Raw genomic sequence first — 22,574 nt, forward strand, 5'->3', positions numbered from 1 at the left:
AGATTGATTGTATTCTTTGCAGCCAAAGATGGAGAAGCTCTATACAGGCAGCAAAAACAAGACCGGGAGCTGACCGTCGCTCAGATCATGAACTCCATATTGCCAAATTCAGGCTTATATTGAAGAAAGTAGGGAAAACCACTAGACCATTCAGGTATGACCTAAATCAAATCCTTTATGATTATACAGTGGAAGTGAGAAATAGATTCAAGGGATTAGATCTGACAGAGTGCCTGAAGAACTATAGACGGGAGGTTTGTGACATTGTATAGGAGGCAGTTTCAAAAGCAGAGACATTACTTTGCCGACTAAGGTCCGTCTAGTCAAGGCTATGGTTTTTCCAGTAGTCATGTATGGATGTGAGAGTTGGGCTGTGAAGAAGGCTGAGCACCGAAGAATTGATGCTTTTGAACTGTGGTGTTGGAGAAGACTCTTGAGAGTCCCTTGGACTGCAAGGAGATCCAACCAGTCCATTCTGAAGGAGATCAACCCTGGGATTTCTTTGGAAGGAATGATGCTAAAGCTGAAACTCCAATACTTTGGCCACCTCATGCGAAGAGTTGACTCATTGGAAAAGACTTTGATTCTGGGAAGGACTGGTGTGCTGCAATTCACGGGGTCGCAGAGTCAGACACGACTGAGCGACTGAACTGAACTGAACTGATAGGAGGCAGTGATCAAGACCATCCCCAAGAAAAAGAAATGTAAAAAGGCAAAATGGTTGTCTGATGAGACTTTACAAATAGCTGAGAAAAGAAGAGAAGCAAAAGGCAAAGGAAAAAAGGAAAGATATACCCATTTGAATGCAGAATGCCAAAGAATAGCAAGGAGAGATAAAAAAGCCTTCCTCAGAGATCAATGCAAAGAAATAGAAGAAAACAATAGAATTGGCAAGACTAGAGATCTCTTCAAGAAAATTAGAGATACTAAGAGAACATTTCATGCAAAATGAGCACAATAAAGGACAGAAATGGTATGGACCTAACAGAAGCAGAAGATATTAAGAAGAGGTGGCAAGAATACAGGTAAGAACTATACCAAAAAGATCTTCATGATCCAGATAACCATGATGGTGTGATCACTCACCTAGAACCAGACATTCCTGTAATGTGAAATCAAGTGGGTCTTGGGAAGCATCACTATGAACAAAGCTAGTGGAGGTGATGAAATTTCAGTTGAGCATATCAAACTCTAAAAGATAATGCTGTGAAAGTGCTTCACTCAATATGCCAGAAAATCTGGAAAACTCAGCAGTGGCCACAGGACTGGAAAAAGTCACTTTTCATTCCAATCCCAAAGAAAGGCAATGTCAAAGAATGTTCAAACTATTGCACAATTGCACTCATCTCATACGCTAGCAAAGTAATGCTCAAAATTCTCCAAGCCAGGCTTCAACAGTATGTGAACCATCAACTTCCAGATGTTAAAGCTGGATTTAGAAAAGGCAGGGGAACCAGAGATCAAATTGCCAACATCCACTGGATCATCGAAAAATCAAGGGAGTTCCAGAAAAACATCTACTTTTGCTTTATTGACTACACCAAAGCTTTTGACTGTGTAGATCACAACAAACTGTGGAAAACTCTTAAAGAGATGGGAATACCAGACCACCTGACCTGCCTCCTGAGAAATCTGTATACAGGACAAGAAGCAACAGTTAGAACTGGACATGGAACAACAGACTGATGCCAAATCAGGAAAGGAGTACATCAAAGCTGTATATTTTCACCCTGCTTATTTAAATTCTATGCAGAGTACATCATGCGAAATGCCGGGCTGGATGAAGCACAAGCTGGAATCAAGATTGCTGGGGAAAATATCAATAAGCTCAGATATGTAGATGACACCATCCTTATGGCAGAAAGCAAAGAACTAAAGAGCCTCTTGATGAAAGTGAAAGAGGAGAGTGAAAAAGTTGGCTTAAGACTCAATATTCAGAAAATTAAGAGCATGGCATCTGGTTCCACCACTTCATGGCAAATAGATGGGGAAATAATGGAAACAGTGACAAACTTTACTGTTTTGGGCCCTGCAAATCACTGCAGATGGTGATTACAGCCTTGAAATTAAAAGACGCTTGCTCCTTGGAAGAAAAGCTATGACCAACCTAGACAGCATATTAAAAAGCAGAGACATTACTTTACCAACAAAGGTCCATCTAGTCAAAGCTGTGGGTTTTCTAGTGGTCATGTATGGGTGTGAAAGTTGGACTATAAAGAAAGCTGAGCGCCGAAGAATTGATGCTTTTGAACTGTGGTGTTGGAGAAGATTCTTGAGAGTCCCTTGGACTGCAAGGTGATCCAACCAGTCAATCCTAAAGGAAATCAGTCCTGAATATTCGTTGGAAGGACAGATGCTGAAGCTGAAACTCCAATACTTTGGCCACCTGATGTGAAGAACCGACTCATTTGAAAAGACCCTGATGCTGGGAAAGATTGATGGCAGGAGGAGAAGGGGATGACAGAGGATGAGATGGTTGGATGGCATCACTGACGCAATGGTCATGAGTTTCAGTAAGCTCCAGGAGTTGGTGATGGACAGGGAAGCCTGGTGTGCTGCAGTCCATGCGGTCACAAAAAGTCAGACACGACTGAGTGACTGAACTGACTGACTCGCTGAGTTGGAGAATATAATTACACTGTAGGGATTTCTCTGGTGTTTCAGGGTTTAAGACTCCAAGTTCCCAATGCAAGGGGCCCAGCTTCAATCCCTGGTCAGGGAAGTAGATCCTACATGCCACAACTAAGACCTGGAGCAGCCAAATAAAGTGAAATAAAATAAAAATTAAAAAATAAGCAAAACAAACTTTCTTTAAAAAAAAAATGCCATACCATATCTGAACTTAATCATACTCTCAGCCACTATTTTTAGCACCTGTGGGTGATTTTTCTGATGTCACTCCATCATCCCTCTTATATTTATTGATTGACATCTGCTGTAAAGAAAGACTTTCCCTTCACCCTATTTGTGCGTACTTTCATACATCTCAACAGTTCTATCATCTGTGAGAACTCCTCTCCTTAGCAACACTATACTCAAGAACATTAAGACAGACTCAACCATCCAGAAGCTCTCATCCTGGGGGCCTGCCTCTCAAGGGAGTTAGGAAAACCCAGGGTCAGGGAAGGTCACTAATGCAAGAACACGCTTTTACAGATAATGCCGTCGAGGTGGAAAAGAGAGGACGATGCCTGGAGTCGCACAGCCGCCAGCCGAGAGGAGGCACTCCAGGACAGAGCCTGGGCATCTGGCTGGCGTCGTGTTTTAAGGAGCACCAGGGCACTCAATTTATCGACTGGGTTTCAAGGTGCTGAGAGATGGGAACTCCCGGGTGGGGGTTTTCTGGGGTTCTCCTCTGTGGCCTCAGGGCCGCGTCATAGACCCTTTATCTAGGATGCCCTCCAGCGTGGGGTGTGCGGGGCCAATGGCCAAATAAACACAGGGCTGGGTCAAGAGGAACCGAACCGGCACCTGCACTAAAGCACCAGCTGGTGAGTCCATAGGAAGCATGCGAGCTCCTGGCTTAGAAAGTGAAAGTCGCTCAGTCGCTTCCGACTCTTCGCGACCCCACGGACTATACAGCCATGGAATTCTCCAGGCCAGAATACTGGAGGGGGTAGTCTAGCCCTTCTCCAGCAGATCTTCCCAACCCAGGAATCAAACCAGGGTCTCCCGCATTGCAGGCGGATTCTTTGCCAACTGCGCTACCAGCAAAGCCCCTCCTGGCTTAGAACCAGCTGCTAGTTATCAGGAGCCCTTTTTGAGAGGTGAGCCCAGCCTACCTCCATGGGACATTCCAACCTCCCCCACCCCCCAGAAAAATTCTGATAACGTGGTTGTTGTTGTTCAGTCGCTAAGCAAGCTCATTAAACACAAAGTCCTCAGGCTTCAGCTTCCTCAACTAAAAATGGCAACAATAGATTTTATTAGCTGGAGGTCCCTGCCCCGGCGCTAGGATTCTGGAATCTAAAACTAGCGTGTACTTGGGACCTTCCCAGTTTTAATGAATGCCGAATCCCTTACGTAAAACCAAGAAATAATTAGCCCTGACAGAAGCAGAAACAGAATCGTGATTCATGAATCTTCTAATTGTTCCTCCCTTCTGCGCATTTTAACCTCCCCTCCCCAGTCTTAGAGTAACATATGTTCTACACACACACAGACAAATAGAATTACGCTGGCACAAATGAGCGTGATGGGGCGGGGGGTGGCATTCCCAGGCAGCTGCTCGCTCCCTCCGTCTTTGGGTGTCTCTCTGCTCCGGGTATAGAAGCACAGAAGCCCGCCGCCTTGCTCCTCGGCACAAATGTGCTATAAAACACCCATCAATTCTCCTGACATTCCAGTGACCTTCGTGGGGTCTGGAAGAGCCACATTTCACACCAAAGATGGAGCTGTAAATATTCTCTCTGAGCAGTAAACACTGGGCTGACACTGGCACCTCTCTTACGTCCTCTCTGTGCCTGCCACCTCGCAGAGGAGATTTATTTACTGCCATGGAAAATTCCAGCCTCAAGGCAGGCGGCTTGCCACGACCCAGTGTCTCGGCATCTTGCTGCTTGCGGCTGCTGCCTGCTCTGTCTTACACACACATACACACACACACACACACACACTCTCTCTCTCTCTCTCTCTCTCTCTCTCTCTCTCTCTCTCTCTCTCTCTCTCTCTCATATAATTATAAAACTGGGAGCAGGAAAGCCCCCAAGAAAATCACACTGAAACACACCCCCCCCATCTTATCAGTTCTTTCTGGGAGGTGAGGTTTAGAATGATTTACATTTAATTTCTTTTGCTTTCTGCTCAGCTGAATTTTATTTTGCCTTACGGAATACTTACTTTTTTAAATAAAATATTTATTTAAAGGCAATAGTCTCCCGCTCCAGCTGCCCCATCTAGGGTTATCCTCCTTTCTTGGATGGGGAGATGGCACACTTCCAGGGGCCGACGGGCAGAGGGGAGACCTGGTGGGCGCTTGATGTAGCCATCAGCTCCTACAGCTGAAAGGCACCTTACGGTTTTCAAAATAATTTCATGGGGCAGCTGAGAAAATCATCTGTGCTCCTAGCTCAGTGTGGGCAGAGAGAGCCAGACAGATGGCTGCACCCAGTCCTGTCTCTCGTCCACTCTCAGAAATCAAATCCCCAGAGGGCAGGGCTTCACTCTGCCCGCCCCAGCCACCCACATCGCAGACAGTGGGGTGGGGGTGAACAGAGGCTCCCCACCCACCTCGCAGGTGTTGTTCCCCACCCCTCCCCACCCCCAATTTATTTCTGCAATTGTGATGAAGGTCCTGACAGAGAGGGTTAGCTGCCCGAATTGTTTGTTCAATTCATTGATTAGCTATCTCTCAAGTTCATTGCCATCTCAAGGCAGGAGACTGGGAATTGGGTTTCCATGATTTCTCAAGGCTTTGGCTGCTCCCTATGATTAAATGCAGCCACAACACATCCATCCTGGACAGCGGCTCTGCCCAAGGTCAAACTGTCATGCAAAACAGGAGCTGAGATCTGCATGTCTAAACACCAGGTGGCAAGGAAGGCCTGAAAGAGAATTTTGAAAACCAGGAGAGGCGGAAGGCAAAAAGGGAGGAAAAGAAAGGGCTCACGGAGGGAAAGGAAGGAAGGACAGAAAGGGCCCCATGGGAAAGATTCTTACAGGGGGACACTCAGCTGGAAAACCTGGGGAGCCCCGCCTCCCGACTCCCAAAGGCTACAAAGTGGGATTACAGCAGCCTGAGCAACTGAATGCGTAAAAAGCCAAGTGAAGTGTGAAAGTCGCTCAGTCCTGTCTGACTCTTTGCAACCCCATGGGCTGTAGCCCTCCAGCCTTCCGTCCATGGAAGTCTCCAGGCAATACTGAAGTGGGTTGCCATTCCCTTCTCCAGGGATCTTTCTGACCCAGGGATCGAACACGGGTCTCCTGCATTGCAGGCAGATTCTTTAGCAATGTGCCAAATTACAACGATACTCTGTAATCAAAGTCTTGTGAATGTGGTCTCTCTCTCTCTCAAAATGCCTCACTGTACAAATTTAGTGCCTTAACTAAGCGCTTACACTGTGGTGGTAACGTTTGCAGTTGGAGGTGTGTAACACTAGCCCAAATTTCTTCTCCCTTCACAATTTCACAGGTAGAAGAGTGTGCAGCCTAAGCTACAATGTTTTTCTTTCCTTATTGACTCCAGAACTTTTACCATTTCACTTAAAGGAAGAATTGGATGTTTCTATCCAAATTGTCAGCCTCGCCAAGTCCTGGGCTTTGGGGCCGTTATTGAGTAAAATCAGAGTCACCCAAACCTTGGCTAATGAATCATGCCTCTTTTTTTGAAAATTCACGTTTCTTCTTTTTCTGTATTTTTCAAAATATCTGCCATGAGGGACGCATCTCCTTTAAAATCAGAGTCACAAAAGTTTGACTTTGTTTTGTCACTTCTGAGGGAAAGAGCTTCACTCGGGAAACATCGGACTATAAGCAGATGGCTCGCATCTCTCTCTGCAAGGTTTTAGTTACAAGCCTCTGTCCTCTGTCTGTCTGTCTCACTGCCACATACAGCACCCACCCCCCAACTCCCCACAGCAACAGGTGAGCTTCAATCGCGTGCTGCTAAACCTCTCTTCTCAAAGGAGGTCGAATGACTGTTTCCAATACCTTTATAGATCATGAAGGACTCTCCAGCAGCCCCTGAAGATACACTTTAAGTGCATTTCCCTACAGAAGAGAGCCTGTCACCCAGAAGGGGCCCACCTCTCCCTGGCCCACTCGTAGCCCCTGTGTTCCCATGTCTCCCGCACCCCAGGGGACCCGCGCACCCCTGCCCCCTCGAGCTTTTCCTCTGTGGCTGGTCCTAGGCCCGACAGGGGGACAGTGCCCACAGCAAGTGGCCCGTGGGGCTCACATGGCACCCAGGGGCAGTGTCACCAGCTCTGACGACCCCTCAGAAGGAACGTCCCCTAACCATCTAGGAAAGGCGTGCCCCCTTGTCTTTCCCACCTTGCCCACTCAGCACCACGCCTCACCTGCCCCAGGCCCACTCTTGGCATCTGTAATGAAAACGGATTCCACATTCTGATCCTCATTTCTGGGGTGTCACTTTGAGGCCATGTGCCCCAAGGTGCCACAGAGGCAGGACCAGTTCTTCCCTTATGGCATCAATGCCTCTTGTATCCTCGATGACCCTGCTCCCATCTTCCTGGGGCTCAAAGGCCTGCAGAACTTGAACTTGTGGGACGGTGATGTGTTGGAGGTCAGCGTTATTTCCCAAAGATATGAAAGGAATTTTCCCAAAGGAAATGGTAAACCAGCCACAGAGTTACAATGTCCTCAGATAGCATCATTCGACAGGGTCGGGGGTGGACGGGAGGCCGTGGTACCCAGAGACCTGGAGGGAAAGAAGAGACAATGTTTTGGAGAAATAGGCTGCAAAGTTGCTCTGAGCACTTTCACTCCCTTTCAAATATGAAAGCTCAGGCTAGGGATGTTCCTGGTGGCCCAGGGTGGTTAAGAATCTGCCTTCCAATGCCGAGGACACTGCAGTTTGATCCCTGCTTGGGGAAACTAAGATCACACAGGCCGTGGAGCAATTAAGCCCGCGTGCCCCGACTACCGGGCCCGCGTGCTCTGGAGCCCACGTGCTTCAACTAGAGAGAAGCCCTGTGCGCTGCAACTAAGACCCGGCACCGCCAAATAAATACGTTTTTTTAAAAAAAAAAAAAACAGAAAGAAAGAAAGTTTAGGCTTAGAGAGCATTCCACAGGGCTGAGCTGCTGGTGTGGGGATCCCTGCACCCTCCAGCCCCCTCCTGCCCTGACCCCTGGGCGTGGCAGCATCAAACAAGGCCTCTACCATCGTCACCAAAGAGAACGTGTCCTGGGTGTGATTGTTTGTCACCGCGATGGAGTGTATGACGTGAACCATGGCAAACACCGTAATGACTAATTTCAAACATTTATTACAATTCTTGAGAGACTCGAAAGCTGTCCCCGCTCTTGATTTTAATAAATGCAGTCTTGAAGCAGCCGCTTATCAAAGTGACACAAATTGTGTGGTAAATAGATTATGGCACGGCTGAAATACTGGAAAATGAGATCAGAAACGCTCCTTCTCTCCCGTTTAAAGCTCCACGCAATCCTTCAGCCCCGAGACGCTGCAGCGAGGCGGCCACAGGAAGCGTGGAGGTGAGAGAATTAGCGCCCGGCGAGGCGGCTTTTAATCGGCTTCTCCCCCACGTCCTCCCCTGCAGCAGGACGCTGGGCGGCCTGACTCCCGCATCCTCAGCCCATCCTGCCCCAGCCCGTGGGGGCGGGTCCCAGGAGGGAGGGACCGAGGAGGATGCTGGAGGGCGGGCGGCAGGCACTGCCTCCCAGGGATGCTGTGATAAAGAATGCCAGCTGCCCCACCCCCCTGCACTGCTATCCTTTAAGCTCCACTGCTGATGAATTCCTGAGCACTTAACTGTGTGCCAGGCATGTGCTAAGGGTTGGGCATGGCGCAAGCGGGCCAGGTCAGGCAGATGTTCTCAGGGGACTTCCTGTAAGAGCAGGAGGCCAACAGGCGGGCAGGCTGTGGGATCAGAAGGCAGTGCACCCCACGCCAGCTGGGCCGCCAGATGCCAGAAGCTCCTGGGGCAGCTCTGCCCCTGCTCGGCAGCCACTGACCCATCGCTGTGGGTGTGCCCTGGCCAGGACCCTGCCCTGCCCGGGACTCCAGGCGCCCATGTCTTGCTGCCTTGCTCTTCCTCTGAGGAAGGAATGACCAGGGAAAGCCCTGTGCATCCTTCCAGGGCAGGAAACCCCCTGAACCAAGGAATGGCGAGGGGCCCCGGGTGCCCCCAGGGCTGGCTCACCTCAGGTGGTTCCCTCTTAAGGGTGAGACACGGTTAGAGCAGTCCCATGGGTGGTCACTTGGCTCCTTATCCCTGTGAGAAGTAAATGTCTCTGAGGAGACACTCAAGACCCCGTTCGTCTGAGGACAGTGATGGGGGACAGAGTCAGCCCGCTTTACAGGAATTTCCATGTCAGAGTCAGAGGGGGAGCAGCCGTCCCAGAACCCCGATGGGAACTAGTTGCCTGTATAACCAGACACAAGCCATGTATCAGTGCTAATTAATGTTCAAATAAAAAGCGGAGTGAGTCTATGTATGTGCAGTTCCATTTCCCTGCAGAAAACCCCCTTCTTAGGACTTCCTTGGGTGTCCAGTGGTTAAGACTTTGCCTTCCAAAGTAAGAGTTGTGGGTTCCATCCCTGGTCAGGAAGCTAAGATCTCACATCCCTCACAGCCAAAAACCCAAAATGTAAGACAGAAGCCACATTGTAACAGACTCAATAAAGACTTTTAAAATGGTCCACATTAAAAAAAGAAAAAAGCCTCCTTCTTGAGACAGACTACTTCCACTCCCAAGTGGTTATCCACTTTGCAGGCAGCTACCAGGGGAAATTGCAAGAGAGGGGTCCCGGGGGCAATGGGGCCACTTGGAATGGGTTGGGGTCTGGGGCAGGTGAGGCGGTGACCTCCCAGTCTCTTGGTTTCTCCTCCTTTACGGTCAGGGGCTTGAGGACACAGAGACGCGTCCCTGTGCTGAAGAAGAACAGAAGCTGGGGTTTCCATGAGGACGTCTTCAGGGTCTCATGGCTCTGAGGAGTAATTCTTACCTGTTTTATGTTTTTAAATAGACATTGAATTAAGAAATTAAATAGTTTGTATATTTAAGCCCCAGTTAATAGACATTAAATTTTATTATTTATTAAATATTAATAATTCATGAGAATTTTCAAATTAAACATCAAGCCTCTAACAAATTAAATTTAAATAATTAAGTCCATTATTAGTGGAGAGAGACTGCCAGGATGGGGGTGGGGGGAAATGCATTACATAAACTTTTTTTTTTTTTTTTGTCAAAAAGGCAGAGCGTTTTATTCTGTCCGTTTTGTAGGTGGGGAGAGAGAAATGCAGGAAGTTAAAGGATTTGACTCCCCGCCCCAGAACACACAGCTGATAACATTTCTGAGCTGGGACTCAAGCCCACATCTGTTTATTTCCTAGATCCAGCCCACTGTTTGGAACAGACAAAACATGTTTCCCTTTCCTGACATGAGAACGGAATGATTTCTCAGGCTAGAGAAGGGATGGGATGCTAAATATACTAATTTTATCAGAGAGAAGGATGTGAGGAAACGGGCGATGGTAAGAAGGGGAGACTCAACTGGGGGCATCTACCCAGGGAAGAAGGGGGTCACTGAACAGCCAAGGAAGGGGTTGGGTGGAGGGGCAGGGAGAGACAGGCTGCTGCAAACTCCCCAGGAGGCTGCCACGTGCCACAAGCCCACCCTTCTCCAAGCCCACAGCAACCTGAGATAGTAGTCCCCCCGCCCTGATTCCTTATCCAATTCCCGGAACTTGAGAATGTCACCTTATTTGGAGAGAAAGGTCTTTGCAGGTGTTAATCAAGTTAAGGATCTCAGATGAGACCATCATGGATTATCTGAGTAGTCCCTAAACCCAATGACAAGTGTCCTAATAAGAAACAGAGGCAGAGAGAAATGTAGAGACGAAGGTCATGCAAAGACAGATAGAGACTGGAGTGCTGTAGCCACAAGCCCAGCAAAGCCAGAGGCCACCAGAAGCTGGAAGAGGCCAGAGACAGAACCTTCCAAGAGCCTCTGGAGGGAGGCCGGCCCTGCAGGCAGCTTGACTGTGAGCAAAGACACCTCTGTTGTCTGAAGCTACCTAGTTTATGGTAATTTGTGGCAGCAGCCACAGGAAACTACTATAGCACCAAGGAAGTCACGTGTCCCCTCTTAGTGACAAGGTCATGGAAGGATGCTGCAGGCAGGGTCTGCCCCTGCCCCTGGTTATGCCAGACCCCACTGGTCATCCTCCTCTGCAAAAACATTCAACACCTGCCCTTAGGGAGCTCATCACTCAATCTGGTGGGAGGGAGGGTGGAGGTGCAGTGGAGGAGGGATCCCCATTCCATCACTTGGGCTTGGCCCCAGGGGAGTAGAGAGCCAGTGACCTTGAGGACAAATGCAGACAGGCTCTGATCTTTTTCCATTCTAAACACGGAATCCAAATGTACAAGAAGATGGGTTGGTCATGGTTGGTCTAATTATGAGATAATCCTTTTCTTTACAACCAGCCTCTTCTAAATGGAAAACCTCTTTTCCCGTATCAATTGATTTGTGTCTATTGCTAGAATCTCTTACTCCTGATACAGTTTCACTTCTTGGGGAGCTACTCCCCAGTTGTATTTCTCCCCCTGGTTTCCCCCGGCTGAACAGCTCCGGTTGGAAGTCACATCTGCCCTCGGCTCCTCTCTCCTCCTCCCAACAGCTGTCCCCATCTGTCCTCCTCCAGGGATGCCAATCTCGGGCTCAAAACCCCCAACTACCCACTGCCTACCAAACTGAGCCCTGACTCAGCCACCCAAACTGCAAGGCCATCCTTATGCGACCCGAAAAGCCCTCCTGGTCTTTTCTCCTGCCGCCCATGTTGACGCAGAGCCCCGGGCACAGTGAAAGCAGAGAGAGGGAACAGACAGCTGCTGGGATGAGCATACAAGCCATCGGATATCAGCCAGGGTTCTCCAGAGAGAGACTTATTTTAAGGAACTGGCTCAGGTGACTGTGGGGCTGACAAGTCTAAACTCCACAGGGCAGACCTGCCAGGCCCTCTGCTGGGAGGGGCTGCTGCAGTCTGGAGCCTTCCCCAGGAATCCTCAGTTTTTGCTCTTGAGACCATCTACTGATTGGATGAGTCCCACCCGTATCATGGCAGGTGGTCTCTTTTTCTTGAAGTCAGCTGACTGCACACACTCACCGCAACTACAAAATGCCTTCACAGCGATACCTTGATTCATGTTTGATTATGTAAACTGAGAACTGCAGCCTGGCCACGCACAACTAAACACCCCTTTGTGAGTTAGAGACTGCATACAGGAGAATTGGGGGGTCTGTAAAGCGTGGTGGGGGTTTGGGAAATGGATCCCCCATTATCCCTCTTGGCTGTCAGATCCAGACTCTCTGTCTGGAGACTGGGTCCTGGGGCCCTGGCTTCTGTTCAGAGACCTGCCCTCGTGGGATGAGGGCTGAGTGGGTGGTCCACTCAGTGTTGCTGCCGCCCCTCTTGGCACCTCAACCCCCTACATTCCCCACACCTGCTCGAGGGTAGCCCACAGCTGGAGGGTAGGCTTCTGGGGGGACTAGCTCATGCCTGGAAAGACAGGAGAGCCAAAGGAAAAGCCTTCTTCTTCTGCACCGTCCCTAAACCTGAGTCTGCACAGGCTGCTAAGTTTGGAAGGTCTCAGTGCCAGATCCAGGCTGGACTCAGTTCTCTGCAGATATCAGATCAGGGTTGAAAGCTTCCCCTTCCTGGCCCCTTTCCTCCCTCCAGGGCTGCAGACATGAGCGATTCTCGTCCACAGGTAGCCACCTCCCCTTACCTCCACGGGAGCTGCTGTGCGGTCAATAAGGCCTCAGACGAGACACTTACAAGTTCAAAGACAAAACTCACAGCCTCTACCCCCACCTCCCACTCCCCAAATAACAGTCTGGGGAGCACCACAGTCTGGGCCCCAGAACATCTTTGGCTGCTTCCCACCAAGGAAATAACTCAAGGTGGTGTCAGGATCTGACTGGCAAAGACAGCCATCTAATGTGATCATCTTTGACCCTTTCCCTGCCCTCGCCCACTTCCACTTCCTCTTCTCGCTATTTAATCACCTCTGCCTGGGGACTCCATGATTTCTTTCCCACCCCTGACCTGTGTTTGAGGCCAGGCTGGGTAGAGCCCGGGGAGACTTTGGTATTATGATGGAGATGCTCACGTGGGCTTGTCACCATGGCAACCTGCTAGGCTGAGCAGAGAGGCAGAGCAGGCTGGGGGTCTATATTCTCTGTGCTGAGCAGTGGATTGCTGCTGCTGATTACTCAGGAACTTCTCTTGTGGGGGAAGTGGTGGGGGAAGTCCCCAAGGAGGGGCTGCCTTGCCAACCTGACTCAGCTTGGGTCTGGTCCTACCCCCAGGCAGGGTATGAATTCTATGACCTCTCAAGGTTGAGATCAACCAGCTGAGTTCAGTCTCTAAAACAATTCTCATCCCCCAAGAGGAACAGCGATTCCTCTTCCAGGCTCTGGAACAGCCCAGTCCCCAAGGATGCAAGAGGGGCACAGAGAGGCCAGAGACAGGCTGCTCGACCCAACACCCAACCTCTGGGAATAAGGGCCCCACCCCGTCATTTCCCAGCCACTCCTCGGCTGCCTCCCAGTTCAGAGAGGAGGGCCAGCAGGACTAGGATAGTTGCTGCCTCCTGCAGCCAAGTCGCCACGCCTCCACTTCCTTACCTGCGCTGTCCAGCCTGACTGTCACCTGCATGGCAGGGGTCTGCTGTCTGGGGAAGGATGGGTGTCAGCCACCACCCCGCAACCCAGCACTACTACACTGATCTCCGGCTTTGGTCTCTTGTCCCCAATTTCTGCCTGTGCTCTAGTTAGGAGTGTGGGTCACTGCGGGCCTGGGCACCGGGAGTGGGGAGATGGAAGATGCTGGTGGGAGGCAGGATTCAGGGTCCTCTGGAGGGAGGCCAGGCAGGCAGTTCACCAAGGGCAGGTGCTGCTCCCCTGCCCTGCCCCAGGAAGACCCCAGCCCCCTGGGGAGAAGGAGGAGGTATATCCCCTCTCACTCCAGGTTACTGCCCTTCCACAACTCAGAATGAAGGCAGACTCCAGAACGTGGCTCTGGAGTCCTCTTCCTAACCTGGCCCTGCCTGTCAAGCAACTCCCATCCTGCCCCATTTCTAGAATGTTCTAATGAAACTGCAACAGCATCACGCTTCCCAGCCTCTTGGCCTTTGCAAATGCTGAATCTTCTCCCTCCCCACTCCAGGTTTCCTTTAGCTCTCATGTGTTCTGGAAAACTCTTTGGTTCTGAATAAGGACTAGACCAGGTTGAAAAATATCTCCCTCAAAATTCACGTTTACCAGAAAACTCAGAATGTGACTACATTTTGAAATAGGATCTTTGTAAATGTGATTTGTTAAGATGAGGCGGAACCAGGTCACAGTGGGCCCTAAATCCAGTGACCAGTAGTCCCCTAAATCCAGTGACCAGTGTCCTTATAAGAAGGAGATTTGGAAACACACGGGGAAGAAGGCCATGAGACATGAAGCAGAGACCGGAGTGCGGCAGCTACAAGATAAGGAATGTCGAGAAGTGCCTGGAGCCCCCAGAAGCTGGAAGAGGCAAGGAAGGAGTCCCCATCTCCACCCCCCAGAGTTTTTGCAAGAAGCCTGACCCTGCAGGCACCTTGATTTTGGACCTCTGGCCTCCAGAACTGTAAGACCATGTATTCATATTGTCTCAAGCTCCCCATCAGGTGGGCGCCATATCAAGCAGCCCCAGGGCATTTACAGAGGGCCCCCTGATAAGAGCACAATACCTCTGGGCACGCATGTATCACGGAGGTGGCCAGTAGGTACGCCACTCATGTGGCCCTCCTAGCACCATCTTTACCCTGGAGCTCCCTGTCGGGTAACCCCAGGCTTTGTCAGAAAGCATCACAAGTTGAGGGAGATGGCATCCTGCCCCATCCTGCCCCCTGCTTTTCTACTGACAGGCGTCACCCCCAACGATATCACCCCTCTCGCACTCATGAGTAGCACGAAAGGGCAAGACTCAGGGGTCAGGAAGATCGTATGTGGAATCCCAGTCCCACCCCTCAGCAGCTGTGTGACTATAGCAGGGGCCTTGCCTCTGGGAGCCTCAGTTTCCTCATCTGTAAAATGGGGGTGAGTCAACATGCAGAAGGCACCTAGCCCCCAGCAGCCATCCATATGCAGCCTCCATTACAGCATGTACCAAGCTGCCTTTTAATGTTGCTTCTTTAATTTCTCTTCCCCAGGGTAGGGACTTCTGGTAGACAGGGACTGCAGTTTATCTCTGTCAAATGCGAAATAGAGACTAGATAGCCACGGATGGTGGATGACAACGCTGAGCCAGCTAACAGGAAAGATAAATCTGAGCCCCGGGAGATGAAGGGGTTTTTAAGGTCGCAAGCAATTACAGATGGTGAGGAGATAGAGTCTTTCTTGCTGTCCAGCTCAGAACTTGAGTCTTCGTTAAAAATACCTTGATTTGGGAAAACAGTCTAGTCACCCAAACCCACGGCTCACAGCCCTCCCGGGTGAACCCCTGAATGACTGAAGTCTCCCCTGGGCCTGCCCAGGCCCCAGCTGAGCACTCTTTGCACCTGATGAGGGAGGCTCCCATTTCTCTGTCCCCATCCCTCAGAGCGAGCTGCCCCTGGGGCAGCCCCTCCTGCCTGGAGAACTTCCCCACCTCGCACAGCCAGGTCTCACCTTCCAACTGGAGTGCTGGTAGGACATGGTGTCTCTTCAGAGACAAGCCCATCTCACTTGTTTGCTGAGTTCCTAGGCCACCAGGATCAGTCCTTGACCAGACACTTGCAAAGTGAGGCATCAGAAAATATACGCAGCAACATCAGGCATTAAGGAACTACCAGTTAAAACCACATCAGATATCACTATGTACCCATAAGAATGGCTAAAATATAGCCCCCAATGCAGGTAAGGATACAGAGAATCTAGATCACTCATACATTGCTTTGGGGAATGGAAAATGGTACAAACACTCTGGAAAACAGTTGATAGTTTCTTTAAAAAACTAAATGAGTAGCTACCATGCTGCTGCTGCTGCTAATTCGCTTCAGTCGTGTTCGACTCTGTGCGACTCCATAGACAGCAGCCCACCAGGCTCCCCCGTCCCTGGGATTCTCCAGGCAAGAACACTGGAGTAGGTTGCCATTTCCTTCTCCAATGCATGAAAGTGAAAAGTGAAAGTGAAGTCACTCAGTTGTGTCCGACCCTCAGCGACCCCATGGACTGCAGCCTACCAGGCTTCTCCATCCATGGGATTTTCCAGGAAAGAGTACTGGAGTGGGGTGCCATTGCCTTCTCCGAGTAGCTACCATACATAACCACAATTGCACTCCTGGGAATTTGTCCCCGCAAAAATGAAGACTTTAGTTTCACACGAAAACTTGTACAGGAATGGTTAACTGCAGAAATATTCAAAAATTAAAATAAATTAATTAATTTTAAAAATAATGAAAAACTAGAAACAACTCAGATTATGTCGATGAGTCAATAGCTAAACAAACTGGGACATCCATACCACGGGATATACTCACGATAAAATGAAACATACTGTTGATACACATAGCAACCTGGGTGAATCTCCAAGAAGTTATACTGAGTTAACAAAAAAAAAGCCAATCCCAGATGGTTACCATCTTAAAATATACCTAGTTCAGTTCAGTTTAGTCACTCAGTTGTGTCCGACTCTTTGCAACCCCATGTACTGCAGCACGCCAGGCTTCCTTGTCCATCACCTACTCCCGGAGCTTACTTAAACTCCTGTCCATTGAGTCAGTGACATCATCCGACCATCTCATCCTCTGTCATCCCCTTCTCCTCCTGCCTTAATCTTTCCCAGCATCAGGGTCTTTTCCAACGAGTCAGCTCTTCGCATCAGGTGGCCAAAGTATTGCACCCAGAATTTGTTTCAATCAGGTATGGCAAGACATACAGATATGAAAAAGATTGTCGCATAGGAAGAAGTGTACAGGAGGTGCTGTGCAGCGCACAGGGCTACGCCGGGAAGCTCCAGGGTTGACCAGGAGGCTGAGGGAGCGTGAAATTTTAGTGCAGTTTTCATGGGAGATGGAAACAGTCTAAGGATTGGCTAGTTCGAATCATTTCACTTTCACTTTTCACTTTCATGCATTGGAGAAGGAAATGGCAACCCACTCCAGTGTTCTTGCTTGGAGAATCCCAGGGACGGGGGAGCCTGGCGGGCTGCTGTCTATGGGGTCGCACAGAGTCGGACACGACTGAAGTGACTTAGCAGCAGCAGTGAGCCCTGGGCTTTAGAGGTGGTCCTTAGTCATCTGGTACGTGCCCCTGGGTGGTTGAGGGCAAGCAGATAGCATCCCAGATTGCAGGATTCTGATAAAAGGAGGCAGAGGAGAGCCTTGACTCAGGGTTGGTTGGTTTGCATATCAAAGGTATACTCCCTTTCTCCAGATTAGTAACCCAGGGAGAGACAGTCCCACCCAGGGTCCCAAAGCCCAGAGAGATCAAAGCATCAGAAAATATAGAAAAATTATAGGAAATTCCCTGGCAGTCTAATGGTTAGGACTCCAAGCTCTCACTGCTGTGGGTCTGGGCTCAATCACTGGTCAGGGCACTAAGACCCTGCAGACTGCATAGCACAGCCAAAAATAAATTAATTAAAATTTTTAATTCATTCATACAGTTAGATACTGTATGATTCCATTTATCTAACATTCATGACAAGACAAAATTATAGAAATGGGAGCAGAATGGTGGTTGTCGTGTTAAGGGATCAGGCTGGAGGGAAGTGGGTGTGGCTGTAAAAAGTGGGAGAGAGGGCCTCGTGTTGATGGAGATGTTCTGTATCTTGACTGTATCGATTGTGACATGGTGCTATAGTTTTGCAAGGTGTTACTATCCAGAAAACCTGGCTGCCAGGTACACAGGGTCCCTCTGCATTGCGTTTCACAACTGTGAGTCTACAATTATTTCAAAATTAAAAGTTTAATTAAAAAAAATATGGTAGAGACTTCCCTGGTTGTGCAGTAGTTAAGACTTTACCTTCCAATGCAAGGGGTACAGGTTCGATTCCTGGTCGGGGGAGCTAGGATCCTGCATGCCAAAAAATCAAAACATAAAACAGAAGCGATATTGTAACAAATTCAGTAAAGACTTTTAATATGGTCCACATCAAAAAAATCTTTAAAAAAGAAGTAAAATGGATAATGGAGTTCATTTTAAAAAAAGCTGGTAAAGGTGAACCACCTTCTCCTTATCTTCTGAACCCCAACCCCACCTCTCACCAAAAGCCACTTGTATTAATATCTTCTGTGTAACTTCTTCCTGATTTCCTCTGTATTTATTTATACTCATATGCACTAACTTAGTTGAGTGTTTCATAAATGGAATTAATGGATGGTCCCATGACTTGTGTAATAAGAGCTAGTTGGCAACGAAGGAACAGAAGCCCTGAGAAAATGACTCTAACCTCTTCATTTCAAAACGGCAAGTAACAGAACTAGTGTGGACCACCCAGTTCTCTCAACGGAAGGAAAACGGATTCTAAAGAGAGACAGAAGCCCGTCGTCTGAGGCTCTCCCGGGACGCGTGACTCATGGAACATTTCTGTAAATGATATCTGGCCTTGCAACTGTAAACCCTCTTCTGGGAGAGATGGGAGTGGCAGTTACAGAGTGGATGGGGCTGCATGAGGTGCCTGCCTGCCTTTAAAAGATGAGCCTGGACAGATGCATAAAGAAAATGTGGTTGTATACTGAGTACACACGGTGGAATATTATTTATCCTTAAAAAAGAAGAAAATCCTGACATTTGTATAATAACAACATGTATGAATCTGGAGGACATGATGCTAAATGAAATACGCCAGACATAGAAATGCAAATACTGCATAAACCCACTTATCAAGGAATCTAAAATAATCAAACTCATAGAACATAGAAGGTCAGGGAGTGGGCGTAGGGAGGGAAACGGGAAAACATTAGTCAAAAGGCACGACGTTTGGGTGTGCAAGATGAGTAAGTCCACAGCTCTTCCGTATAGTACGTGTGCTGTGGGTGTTAGTTCCTCAGTCGTGTCCGACTCTTTGTGAATCCATGGACTGTAGCCCACCAGGCTCCTCTGTCCACGGAATTCTCCAGGCAAAAATACTGGAGTGGGTTGCCATTCTCTTCTCCAGGGAATTTTCCCAACCCAGGAATTGAACCCAGGTCTCCTGTATTGCACATGGATTTTTTTTACCATCTGAGCCACCAGGAAGCACACTGTATGGCATAGAATTCATAATACTGTACTGTAGACTTAAACATTTTTTGAGATGGTAGATCTCAAGTGTTCTGATAATAATAACAGCAATAATAAAGAAGGTAGAAGGAGCCTTATGGAGAAGGTGCGTATATTTATGGCATAGATTGTGGTGATGGTTTCACAATGTATATATATTTCCAAGCTTAAGTTGTATATATTTAAAATGTACAGCTTTTTGTATGTCAATCAGACCGCAATAAAGTGGTTTTTTTTGTTGTTGTTTTAAATAAACCAGAAGAGCTGGAGGGAAGAGAAGAGGGCATGTACTTGATGGCAAGCACCAGAGAGCTGGGAACAAACTGGAACCTTCAAAGTACAAATATACACACAAATACACAATACACACCTTCTAAAGCAAGCTTCAGATCAAGGTGAACAAGGACAGCCACAGCCCCCCTCAAGAAGAGAGGGCAGAAAAGCTCAGTTCTTATCTTGTTTCTGCTTATCCCAGTAAAGAGAATGATCTTCAAACTGGAAAGGGGAAAACGAAGGGTGATGCCTGGCATCTTATAGGAGCTGGGAGCTGCTTATTGAATCAAATGCAAAGAGGGGATTTCAACAGACACAGTGAAGAGAGAAAAACGGCCACCTGGGCTGCTGGAAATGATTTTCCCCAGAGCCTGATGAATCGCATCCCAGCATGTTTAACCAGCCAGTAGCCTTCATCTCGGGGCTTCCCAGGTGTCGCTAGTGCTAAAGAACCCGCCTGCCAATGCAGGAGATGTAAGAGACATGGGTTAGATCCCTGGGTTGGGAGGATCCCCTGGAGGAGGGCATGACAACCCACTCCAGTATTCTTGCCTGGAGAATCCCATGGACAGAAGAGGCTGGTGGGCTACCGTCCATAGGATCGAGCACAATCAGACATGACTGAAGACACTTAGCATGCATGCACAGCCTTCATCTCAGGCTGTTACTGGTAATTTCAAGAAATTATGGAAGGCGAGGGCGGTGTGGGAAAACTGACCATGAACCACTCCTGACCTGATTGTCAAAAAGAAAGGAATAAGAGAAAATTCTAGAAATTGTAGGCCAGTGAATGTGGTGCAAATCTTTAGAGAAGGATAAGACCATTACATTGCTGGCTCACGGATGCAAAAGGAGACACAACACAAAACTGGAAACGCTCTAGAGCTAACACAGCCACACGAATCTCGTTTCCATTTTCAATGAGTTATTAGATTGATGGATGCAAAGAATGTCTCGGGCAATACGCTGATTTGCATAAACAAGTGTAAATTAGGTGGTCGGACAAGGACTAGAGGATGGAATTGTAGGGAAATTCACAGCTCGTTGAACGCTGTGCAGAATGAATCTTCCTGGAAGGAGGGCCAGAGTGGAGGGCCACAGGGCTCTGTTCTGTCCTGGAGTCAGTCAGCACTTCTACAGAGCCTTGGATAGAAGCAGGTCGGTGCTCTGCAAATCTGGAAACGGCATGAACCCAGGAGGGACGCTTAAAATGAGTGACGATGAAATCCCAAATCCAGTGGGTCAAACATTGCCAAGATCATTTGCACTTCCTATTGCATCATTACAAACCGGGGAGGCCTGGCCTGGCAGAATGAAGTTGCTGATGATGTACAGAGGGAGCTGCCTTCACAGGGGTCACTGGAGACATTGATGGGAGGCGAAGCCCACACAGCACGGGTTACGTTGCTAACACTCGGAACCAGCTCCTAGAAACTCCCTGCATAGAGCAGATTGCAGCTGCAAGTGGGCTTTCAGATCTGGACTGCCTCGTTTAAGGGCAGGAGCTAGCTAGAGTGCATGCCGGGGAGAGTACCTGGAAGGTGAAGGAAGCAGGAGGGGTGATGAAGACACGATGTCAGCTGGACCTGGAGGAGAGATGACCATGGCAGAGGGTGGAGGGGTGGACCTCATCGCAGGCTGCCAGTATATCAAGGCTACAGAGAAAAAAACAAATGGTTATCAGAAAGTCAAAGTGACTGTGGCTGGACCTGCCACCCAGGGAGGGTGGTGTAAATCCCGCTGGTGGGAAAATAAATCCCACTGGAGGCAGGGCGGGAACACAGGAAGAGGGACGCAGGCGCTTGGGCCGCTGGAGAGGGAGGGCAGTGGGGTGGGAGGGGATCTCTGTTGGGAGGGGGCCGGCCACAGGAGGACTAGGAGCTGGCTCTGTAAGCCTGAATCCAGGTGGTGCTCTGGTGTGAACCGCACTCCTTCCTTGCTACCATACGGATGTTCCTGTGATCATGTTTGGAGAAAACGACCCGAGTTTCTGAACCTCAGAGGCTGTGTGAGGACAATGAGGGGGGAGTTGAGGTGATCAGTTCCCAGGGCCCAGCCAGCGAAGGCAGGGCGTCCCCAGGAAGTTCCAGCGGGAGGTGGGGTGCCACCACATGCCGGAAGGAGTTTGAGGCAAGTTTTTCCAAAGTTCGGCAAACAAAGAGGTTTGACCCGAGTTTGGTGCTGCTCCCTAGAAAGAAGTAGGGAGCAGGAGGAAGCCAGAGCAGGGAGAGCCTTCTGACACCAGGCGCAGGGATCTGACGATGGACCTCCGCGGGCAGCTGTCCATCCTCCTGAAGTTTCAGAAGAAGACGGCAGCTGCCTGATGTGAGTGCTGGAGGGGATCCTTTTTGTTTGTTTCTAAAGATTTTTTTTTTTTAATGTGGACCATTTTTTAAAGACTTTATTGAATTTGCCACAACATTGCTTATGCTTCATGTCTTGACCCTTTGGGCACAAGGTGTGTGGGATCTTAGTTCCCTGACCTGGGATCAAACCCACACCCTCTGCCCTGGAAGGAGAGGCCTTAACCACTGGCCCACCAGGGAGGTCCCAGGAGGAAATTATTGGTGATGAAGAACCAAAGACCAGTTCAATTGACTGAAGATTTTAAAAAAAATGTAATAAGGAGGTGGGGAGTGTTGCCTCCCATAACTGGCAGTTCAGAATGTCCCACACCGCTGGACTAGATGTGCAGAACATACCTTCAAGGACTGCTGTCTGTCTCTCAACTCTGCTTTCCTCTGTCCAGCCTTCCTTCCAGGCAGACCCTGCCCAGGTGCTAGCACAAACAGCAGCCTCTGGCCCCCATCTCACCGACCCAGCAAGCCCATGTGAGGGGCCAAGGCTTTCTTCTTTGTTTCTCCCAAGTTCCCAAGACCAACCCATATTATACTGATGCCTCCACCTCAAATACATCAGGAGGATGGGGCCCACTGATTGGCCAGTCCTGGGCCAGGCGATCATCCCTGGAGCAGGTGTGAGTGTGAAGGCAGCCCCCTACACTTGGGGCTTGACTGGATGGCACAGGACAAGTTTCCATCTCTGAGTGGGGGACTCTACCTCTCGAGGGTTCCAAGACCCAAAGAAGAGCCAAGCGTACAGCAAGACCTGAGCAAATCATGGGTGGTGGTTCAGTGGCTCAGTCCTGTCTGACTCTTTGTGACCCCGTGGACTGCAGGCTCCCCTGTCATTCACTATCTCCCAGAGTTTGCTCAAACTCATGTCCATCCAAGTCAGTGATGCCATCCTATCATCTCATCCTGTGTCATCTGCTTCTCCTCCTGCCTTCAAACTTTCCCAACATCAGGGTCTTTTCCAATGAGTTGTTTCTTTGCATCAAGTGGCCAAAGTATTGGAGCTTCAGCTTCAGCATC

Source organism: Capricornis sumatraensis, chromosome 8 (assembly GCF_032405125.1).
Source record: "Capricornis sumatraensis isolate serow.1 chromosome 8, serow.2, whole genome shotgun sequence".
Classification (NCBI taxonomy): Eukaryota; Metazoa; Chordata; class Mammalia; order Artiodactyla; family Bovidae; genus Capricornis; species Capricornis sumatraensis.